The following is an 11,153-nucleotide window of genomic DNA, read 5'->3' on the forward strand; positions in this document are numbered from 1 at the left end:
GGCTACTTAATTGGAAGGTGAAAATAAGGGCAAAATAAAGCATCTTGGAGGATTTCAATATTTAAGAAAGAAAAAGTTATTTCTGTGGTATCATAGGAAAAACTTAAAATGAGAGGTGTGGGATTGCCTGATTTAGGAAGAACTAAATAGTCAAGTGTCAAATCGATAAGAACTAAAATGTACCTATCTGATTTAATAATAATTCAGATATTGATATCTTTGGTGGGGACCAGTTTCATTGATACATTAAGTAATATACCAAAGGTGTTTTCAAAGTGCTCAGGAAGAAGGAGGGATTCCACTGAGATACTTCCACTGTGATAGGGACTTGGGTGATATTGGAGGTGGGCATGAATAAAGAGGTAATCTGTCACATGGAAAAGGTAAAAAAGTGAACTCCACCTAGAGAAACATAATGGAAAAAATCATAGAGGCCTGATAAACATGGGGAAAAAAAACCTTTGGGTCTCCTTTGGCCACCTCTACTGAGAGAAATTAATATGCAATATGGCTGGAGATAACCTCTCTCCCTTCTCCAGACCTACCCATTGATCACAGTGAGATAGAAGTCAATTTGTAAGGGAGATTCAGAAGTAGAGTTTGCAGAGGTCAGCCCTCTCCTTCACCCCAGACACAGGAAGCAGAGTATGGCAAGGCTGGGAATGGACACAAGAGAAAATAATACTGAAAATGCAGAAAGAGACTCCATTGAGGTGTCATAGTTTCTGATATCTAAATATGTTAATTGACTGGAGTGGGCTAGAGATATTGGGCCCAGAGAATTGTATAAATGATGACTTCATTTCCTTGCTGTGCCATACTTAGACTCCATACACATTTGGGTGAGTGATATGGAATGGAGAATTTAGAGAAAAAGCAGGTTGTGGTTGATAGTTTGTTTGAATTTGAGCATACTGGTCAAAATGACTGGGGATCATTCAGATAATGATGGAAATATGGGTCTGGAACACAAGAATTTGAGCATTAAGGATGTTTACATGGGAATCACTAATGCTCATTACAACCAATAGAACAGATGAGATCACCCAGGACAAACCCTGTGGGAACTCCAAAAGTTCTGGATGGGGTAGTCATATATTTGTTTTCATTATTCACCCTTCCAGATTCTGATGGCATTGTGGCTGAGGGTATTAATGGTAAGTAAGTAAGTGAAATAGAAACTGTTCAAATAATTTTATGTATTTTAAGAGTTCTTTTTAAGAAGAACTCCTGTAAGTTTTAAAAGAGAAAGAACAATTTAGATTGTTCAATTCTTTGTAGCTTTTTTATTTTAAAAAATATTTTGATCATCTTTTTATTATGAATTTTTGCCTTTTTTTTTTTAGGGTTTTTTTTTTTTCTTGGTACCAGAGATTAAAGCCAGGTGTGCTTAACCACTGAGCAACACCCCCAGTTCTTTGTTTCTTTTTTTTTCAATTTTGAGACAGGGTTTCACTAAATTGCTTAGGGCCTTGGTAAGTTGCTGAGGCTGGCTTTGAACCCTTCCTGGCTGTCTACCTTTTTTTTTTTTTTTTTTGCTGGGCCTGATACATGCCTATAATCCCAGTGGCTCAGGAGGCTAAGGAAGGAGGATTGTGAGTTCAAAGCCAGCCTCAGCCACTTAACAACTTAACGAGGCCCAGAGCAAATTAGTAAGACCATCTCAAAAAAAAAAAAAAAAAAAAAAAAAAAAAAAGTGGTTGGGGATATGGCTCAGTGGTTAAGCATCTCTGGTTTCAATCTCTTCCTACAGTGATGATCTGATTTAGGTTGACTTATATCTTTCCATTATGTTTCCTGATTCCTCCTTTTTTTGACTTTGTACTTACAGTCATAACCTGTTTATCTGCTTAAAAACAAAAACAAAAACAAAAACAAAACCTTTGGGCCTTCCTTTGGCCACCTCTACTGAGAGAAATCAATGACTATTTCCTGAATCTCTTTGTGCTGTGCTGACAGTCTCCATTTAACACCCAGAGAACACGGAGCATTTAGTTGTTGCACTCCCTTACATTTGCAATTCATTTTCTGTGTCAATTCGTGTGGTTGATATTATAAAAATCATTTTAAACCTAGTTTAACTTTTCTTTTTTAACGTTTGGCTTATTCATAATTTTATGAGCTATAAATTTTATTGCATTGTGAATTGCCTTTCCCATCTGCAGATAACTCTGAGGAAGTCCTTGGAGGAATTGCTTAGGATGTGGTAAAAAATGAAAAGAAAGGGACTTCTGTTGTGATTTGGTGCATGTTAGGCCAAAATGTATCCTTGAATAAAAAAATGACCAGGAAAAAAAGATTTGGGCTTTGTAAGTCCGGTTTTAAAAAAGTAGTCACTCTAGCCAAATAGATAAGCTCTGTCTACAACATACAAAATGAAAATGAAATTCAATACAATTGCATAGTTTATTGAAGAAATGGTTTTAATTTTTACAGCGTTCTTTTCAGCTGAAGATTTTCTTTGTTGTGAATTATCCAGATAAGCTGTCAATGAGAATTAAAATAACAAGGAAATGCAAGTTTCTATTTTTTCTATGAAATGCTGACCTAATCTTGGTACAGATTACACCTAAGGTCATTAAGGTCATAACAAATATTTATTGTGTATTTTAGTCTTCCTTAGGCCCATATTTTATCATTACGGCAAGGCAGAAACTAAGTGCCAGAAATATGTATAAAGAAAATTATGTCAATTGGTTTCATGTTGCATTTATTTATATTGAAAAAGTCTAAACAACTCAAATAATACTAAAGAAAAATTCCAATAAGTTTTGGGTTCAAGTTCATCTGGTTTGTTGATTCACTACAAATAGTTTTATCTATTCCTTCTCTTTTCACTATTTAAACCGGTCCTTTTTATGATTTCCCATAATTTATAATGCTAGTACTAAAGAGTTTGGAATCGTCCAATTTCTGAGAAGCAGGAAGTAGAAAATGCTAGGTTTGACTCTTGCTCTGATTCACACCTTGCCTTTTTTGTTTTGTACCTTATAGATTGTCCATCTGTAATAGAGGTCTTCACTATGTGTATTCATGTCATGTACATGCATCCCCCACCTAAGGACTTATCCTTAGCTCTTTCCTCTGTCCATAATGTTTTTCTCACAGATATCCACACATCCAACGTCCTTACTTCCCTTGAGACGTTACTCAGATACCATCTTCTTAATCAGGTCTACACTGAACTTCCTGTCTTAAATATCCCCACTCCACATGTGAGGATGATCTAATTTGCCTGGGAATTTTCTGGTTTTAAAACTTAAAGTCCCACATCCCAGGAACTTCATTGAACTCATTCCAATATTTCCTAGTATATCCAAAGTTAGTTTCTTTCTATCTATCTCTCCATTCATCCTTCTATACCTATCAATCCACCTTCCCTTCTCACACATACATCTTTTTTATTTGTTTTAATTAGTTATACATGACAGTAGAATGTATTTATGTACTTTGATATGTCATACATAGATTGGATATAATTTCTCATTTTTCTGAGTGTTCATGTTGTAGAATCATATTAGTCATGCAGTTAATATATATATACACAGTAATAATGTCTGTCTCATTCTACTATCTTTCCAATCCTCACATCCCCTCCCATTCCCTCCCATCACTTCCCTCTACCTAATCTAAGGTAATGCTATTGTTCCCTAGTGCCCCCTGCCTTATTGTCACACATACATTTAATTGAATACTTCCTTGTACTAGATTAAGTTCCATAATGGTAGGAGTTTTTGCTATTCCACCATAGACGCATTCCTGGGGCTCCAAAACAGTTCTCAATGAATATTTGTAAAATGAATGAAAAATACATATGTCAGGGCATAATAGTAAAAATGAGAGTAGAAAGACCATGTTGACATTGTTCCATCTGTACAAACAGCTACCAAAATTATGTTTTGATTTTTATCATTCTTCTAACTCATACTTGCAGGTAAACTGTGACTGAGTCAGAGATTCCAAATGGCAGGAAATGTAATGCCTTACATCCTAGTGATTTGAACTGAAAATTGAGATTTATGTAATGAAAATGCTGATTCATATCAGAATTGTGTTGCAGGATGATCAGATTGGACAGAAACTTTCAGTTGTGCCTCAGTATGTTAGACACTGATAGAAAAATAAAGAGAGGGAAATGATGGGCCTGAAAGAGCATTATAGAACTAGCTTGGCATGTGACTTTAAAGTAGTTATGGCACAGCCAGTGCTAGCAGATTGAGATTGAAATTCAATCAACCGAAACGTACTTAGGCACTTTCATGTATAGCAAACAGATATATGTTATCTAGTGAAAAAGTAAAAACCAGAAAACAAATGTAATAGACTGGGTATGTTATTACGCGACATCTAATAAAGTAAAAATGAGAACACGAGGCCAGAGAAGAGACATGATTTACTCAGGATGACTCAGATAGTGTCTCTCTCTTTCCATGTCTTAATCACGGTTTCTTCCAAATTATGTCCTGGCTCTGTGGCCAAGTGTTGTTGCTTTTCATTATCCCTCTTCTCTTTTCTCATTTAAAAGTCTGAAGATCAGGTATTTTTCCTCCCCTACCATCTCCTACATCCCATCAATCATAGGCTCTATCCATTTTATTTTTAATTTTTTTCAGACTATAACCTCTTTTCTACCCTCAGCGCTCCTTTCAGGCCCTTATCATACTTGCCATAATTATTAGAAGCCACTTCCTACTGTTCTTCCTGCCTCCACTTTTGTGTCATCACAGTGTCTTCTCTACTCAGCTGTCTTCCATTCCCCATTCACTCTGCTCCTGGAATAGACTCACATTGCTCACTGTGATGGCCCTCTTCCCGTTTTGTCCTCTTCGGCCTCCTCTGCTTCACCAACACCCAACTACTTGCATTTCATGACAATTTGGTGTTAGTTTCCTTCCCCTGCTGGGTACTGCCTCCTACTTGCTGTATATTGCCCTCCCCAGTTGGCTAAGTTTTATTTGTATTTCAAGATTAATTTCCAGCATTCTGGCCTCCAGAAAGATGTTCCCATGCCTCAGTCCATGGCAGGTGAAATTACATTGCTATAACGTTGTGCTTCATGATACTAGATTATGAGGATCTATTTGTATCTCTTCTCCCTACCTCCTGTTTCATATATGTGAACAGAGTCTTATTCCTCTTTGCATCAACAGCATCTGGCAAAATGCTGGGTGATAAAACAACTGTTGGTTGAATGATTGAATTCACGAATGAATGACTGTTTATGGGACTTCCCTGTGATCAGCATTATATCTGTGGACATACTGCAGTCATTCATCCATCAGCAAAGGACTTCTTTTTACTCTTTTCAAAGGCACTTTTAAAAAAAAAAAACAGAGAATCCTCTTCTATTTGAACACCTGACAAATGAGTCATACCTCAGCTATAATGAAATTTTCCTTATACTGCCAAGTCTCTGTTCCTGATGGAAGAATCCATGCTAAAACTTTTTATTTTATTCCCTTTGGACTATTGTAATGGTCTCTTGGCTGGTGTCCCAGTACACATAATTAGCAGAATTCACTTGGTATGAAATGTTGCTGCTAGAATCCAATCCAACACTGGATCAAATAAGTACGTAACTTTGGTTTTTGTGTCATCAAAATTAGAGATGAAAAATTATTATTAGTTTCACATAGAGTCTATTCCTCTGGGGAATTAAGGCAAAATTGTTTCCCTCTGGTGTTTTGTCCACTGAGTTTAAGTGAATTAAGCAACAGGTTCTCTGCTATTTCCCTTGGGAGAGTTTTCACTGTCAAGTAGAAGTGATTAAAAAAGAAGAAGAAGAAGAAAAAAATCCTACAACTTATATTAGATTTTCTTTACTGTTATCCTCCTAGTCTCTGCTCAGTTGAATTTTGGAGCATCTATAAGTGATGGAGGGTATCCTAGGGCTGAAAGGTTTATTTTCCTTTGTGATGTTCATCGAAGGCAATGCCTTTATAATGACCCATTTAATCCCAGTCACTTAGAAATGAGTTAACTATTCCCTCCTTTGCACGATTTAAATTGGTTTAACATCTTTCAATGCAAGTTATTTGTGTAATTCCCTGCACATGCTAATGTATACACCTCAATCTGACTACATAGACATCAGGTCCAAACAAATGATTTCAGAGGCCCATGAGCGAATTACTGTATTGATCTATTAAATAGACTTAAAATGTTTGTTTGGATTTGGAAGTCACTTGTAATCAGCAGCATTTTAGTGAAAGGCTTTGCCTGTGAATAACTTAGTAGTAAGAGGCAAAGCCAGGTTGCCTAACTACACATAGGGACTGGAATTCCAAGAAGTTTCCCCCAAGGCTTTCATTACCAATGGGTCTTGCTATCAGGATAGATGTCAGCATTCCCCATTAAGATAATCCTCAAAGTTAGATTAGGGCCATAAGGAAAAATTTCCCCTTCCTACCTCTTTACCATTACATACAACTTTCATTAGGGAGGGCTTAACACAAAGGAAAGAAAGCTTGCTGGGATTTGAAGCCAGATGGACTACAATTCAAATACTGATTTTCCCACCTTCCAGTTGTGAGGCATTAAAACCATATTTGGCATTTCCAAATCTCTGATTTCTCATTTATAAATTGGGAATAGTAACGTAGTGCTCATATGATTGTTGTGGGGATTAAATGATGCAGTGTATATAGTATATCTTGGCACAGGGTAGATACTCAATAAAATTTAGATTTCTTTTTCCTTTACCTTTTTGCTAAGAAGACTATTCTATTGCACAAATCAACGAGAGCATGTTTGCAAATGTAGATGAACATCTGGGATGAATTTAACATGCATTTCACAGAGATAGGAAACCAAGGTATACTTTATATTTAATTATTAATGAATTTCCATGATTGATATTAAATAGAAAGTTCCATATAAGTTCAAGATGCGACTGCTACTGCTAATTCATAATCCACTTACTGATCACATCCCCTCAATGACTCCTTCTTGATCTATAAAGCCCTTTCAACTTTTTTCCAATCTTTCTAACTATATTTGCAAATGTTATTTGGGGCATCTCAATCTTGCCTGTTCATATCAATAGTATGTAAATGTTTCATACTAAAAAGTCATTTCAGACATTCTAGAGGCCTTCCCCTATCTTATTTATAATTAATTGATCAATAATATTAATTAAATTTTCAGAGAAAGCAAAGGGTATGTGTATGAGCAAAAAGTGACTGAAGCATGATACCATTTGAATGAATCTAAAAGCTTGTTATGCTTCAAGTTTATTTTTAAGGTCTTCAGAGATTGACTATTTGCTTTGCATTATTTTATATCCTTCTTTACTGCCCAAATAATAAAAGGCAATGGAGTCTTAAGATTTAGGATATAGATGTGGTATATTTAAAAAGTTTAAAGGGCTTTATGTGTATGTGGTATGTGTATCCATCCAGTTGTGTGGGGTTGGAACAGGAGGGTCCCAACCCCACACAACTGGATGGATTTCTGGCTGGTACTGGTCAAGCCAGTGGGCAGTCAGCTTGATCAACATCCTGCAGAAAACCCAGAAGGGAGTACTGCCTGAAGTATATCTTGTGCAGATTACCTGTAAGAAAGCTGGAAGCAACAAGGATTTCTAGACTGTTTCACAGTAAGTTATGATTTAGTAAGAAGAATCCAACCCTTTTTTATTAATTTGTACCCACCTCCAAAAGGAAAAAAAAAAAAGATTCTCACTGCCTTTGCATTTTCATTGAATGTTGTATTTTTTTTTTTTTTTAACTCTATGAGACAAATCAAAATCAACTCTGGTTGAAGAAAATAGTTCCTAAGGGCAGGTGTATACTTTAGCTCATTTCAATCTAGAACTGGGCTCTGGTCCCATTAAAAGAAGTGGAGAGGAGTATTAATTTGCTTATTTTTACATAAATCTGCATTAATATCCATGAAGCCCTACTCCAGGTATGCAAAATTAAATATCATTAATTAATTAGTGCTATCTCTGGCAACTATATTCAAGCCTGAGATTCAAAGCATGAAAGTGACTGAAACACTCAAGTACTTAAATCCATCAGTGATTATTCGTGTTTAGAGGAGACACACCAGGAAATTTTTCAGACATGCACCTAGAGATATCCTCACATTTTTGACTGGAAACCTGACATTCCCATCCGCTGTCACCCCTAAAATCCCATCACAAACAAACAGACGCAGATTTTGGAAACAGATTTAGCAAGAGCTTAATCAAATCCTGTATGCTGTTTTTCAAATTTTCTGCTCAGGTTTTGGATATGCCCCACTCTCAAAAGATAAGACACAAAGCTAAATGTGGAGGTCGTGGGTAGAAAGAGTTGAATTGCTCGTGTGAATAAATGGTGGAGTTTGGTTTTGATAGAGATCCACGGAGAAGGGAAAGAAGAGGGAGAAAAGAAAACTGAGCATCGAAGGAAGACTGAAGCCTGAATCCCTACAGTGGCCTACCACATACTTTGATTCACTGATGCAGATAATATTTAGGGGGAAATCACAGAACATGAGAAGGACAAAACTTTGGGGAAAATTAAAATATAAGATGAAAAAGTGCCATTCCAGTAAGGGAGGTTAAAAATGAGTTTTCCTTCTCCCAAATCTGCTGTTTGCTTAATTTTCACATCACAGACCTTGGCTCAGAATACAGTTGTCCCCATTCTAGACTATCATTGACAGCTTCTCTCTTAACCCAGGACTTTGGAGAAAACTTGGAAGCAACCTCATTTTCATCATTTATCAGTTTGATGGAGAATATATAAATAGCTTATATGACATTCACATAATGAGCACTGTATAGTAGGTAAGCTAAGTAGAGTTGCATGGATTGGAAAAATAAGAAAAAAATCTCAAACACATAAGGTTAAATGATAAAAGGAATTTTCAGAATGATACATCTAACATGATTTTAACCATGGTTAAAAGCTAAAATAACCAATAATTAATATGGAAAAATACATGTGAATAGGAATGATGATCAACAAATTCAGGATAGAGAGTGTCTTCAGGGAGGGAGTGAAGGGATGGACTTGGCTAGAGGTGGACAGAGAAGGCTGCATTTCTGTGTGTAGTCTTGTATTATTCCATTTCTTCTCTGTGAAAATAGAAACTTTCACATGAGTTTAGAAGGGCGAATGACTACCTAGTTAGAGATTAGGTTTTTCATTTTCCCTTGCAGCAATGCAATATTACGTGATTAAATACTTACCAAAGTAATGTAATTAAAAGTGATGTATGGACTTTCTGCTTGCTTCCTCAGAGGAAGTTGATTTTCTGTACATCTTTTCACTTTCCTCTTCTTTGTGCTTGGATACAGAAGTGCCATACTGCTGGTGGTCCAGTCTCAGCCCTCACCTTGTCAGGGTTGCCCAAATAGAATTTAAGGGCCCATTATGTATCCAATTTTCTACAGTTTCATTATATGTTACTTTCATTCATTGAGTAGCTACTCTGTGTCACATCCTAGGTCAAGTATCAGGGATGCAGTGGTAAGCAAAACTGATGTTGCAGAGACCCTGAAGGAGCATGTTTTTGCTCATAAAATTTCTGGATCTGAACTTGCCAATGAATGGCCTCTATTTCTGCTCTACAACTCATTTGAGTTGAAAGAATACTGCAGGGAGGTACTATTTTCTAATGATTCTCCACCTAACTAAAACAATTTGAACAAAGGTTTGAAGAGAACTTCTGACAGGAGTTTTAAAATTTGACTATTCTGATCAGAAATATGATAAATTATTGTAGAATGGTTATTAAGAATTGTAATGCAAAATAAATAAATAAATAAAATCATTTTAAAATAAATAAATAAAAATAAAATTTGACTATTCTGATTCTTTTAAAAGGTATTTAATTATTGTGAAACAAATGATATGCATAAAAGTATATGAAGCCCTTCTGAGTAGTTTTAAAAATAATAATACAGTGAACACACATGAGCCCCTAGTTTAAGAGCAACATGTTAGGAATGCCTTGGAAGCCCCCGAAGCCCTCCTCTTTACTGTGTTATCCTCATCCCTCACCCTCCCAAGCAGCATATACCTTTCTATTAATATATATTGTTACATGCATGTAAAAATGCATGTTATAGTAATGCATTCATTTTCATTCCCATGTCTTATTTTATTGTGAGACTACATCACAGTTCATTCATTGTCCTACTGATGGACAATGAAATCATTACTGTTTACTGAGAACATCTTTGTATAAAACCCCTTTCCTCATAGTTAGATTCTCTATGATATATATTTAGGAATGGACTTGTTGGATCATAGGCTATGCCTATGTTCAATTTTCCTTAGTAACATCAGGATATACTTTGTTTCCATGTGACAGTAACAACTTATACCATCACCAGCCTTGTGTCAGAGTCCCTCACTTTTGGAGCCTGAATTTTAGTTTAAAAATTTATCATTTTAATTTTCATAAAAACTAACTCTTTATCTCTGTGGCTTTAAATTGTATTTTTTCTGACTACCCATCAGGATGAGCATCTTTTCTTTTTTCTGATTACCCATCAGGATGGACTTCTTTTCACACACATAGGGCCATTTGTGCTGTTTTGCCATGAAATGTCCATTCATATTTGGATTCATTTTCTACTGGGTTGTCTTTTTCTTATTAATTCTACCTATGAATCCTTTGTCAGAAATATGTATAGCAAAATGTCTCATACTGTGATTTGTCTTTTTAACTCCTAACATATTGTGATAAATACAGTTTTTAGTTAATGTAGGGATATACCTTTGGCTTCATGGTGTGCAGGTTTTATTATTGGTAAATATCTCTGCACTTTGGGATCATAAAGATATTCTATATCTTATCCTAGAGTTTCTATAATTTTTACCTTTCATACTTATCTTAAATCTGTAACTAGTAACTGATTTTTGAAAGCTATATGAATTAAGAATCAAACCTATTTATTTTTCTTGTGGATAACTAATTATTCCAGGTTTGTTAATTGAATTACCATTATCTGCCCTCCCCTACTCATCTATAATTTCTGCTTCTGATTATTTGTATAGGATTATTTCAAGACATTGTTTTTGTGCATTATTCTGCTCGGCTAACCCCATGCAAATACCACATTGTCCTACTATAGCTCTAATAAAAAGTCAGAGTCAGTAGGACAAATCTTCCACACCTTGTTCTTCTTATTGAAGATTGTCCTAGATGAATAT

Source organism: Callospermophilus lateralis, chromosome 4, assembly GCF_048772815.1.
Source record: "Callospermophilus lateralis isolate mCalLat2 chromosome 4, mCalLat2.hap1, whole genome shotgun sequence".
In the NCBI taxonomy this organism is placed as follows: Eukaryota; Metazoa; Chordata; class Mammalia; order Rodentia; family Sciuridae; genus Callospermophilus; species Callospermophilus lateralis.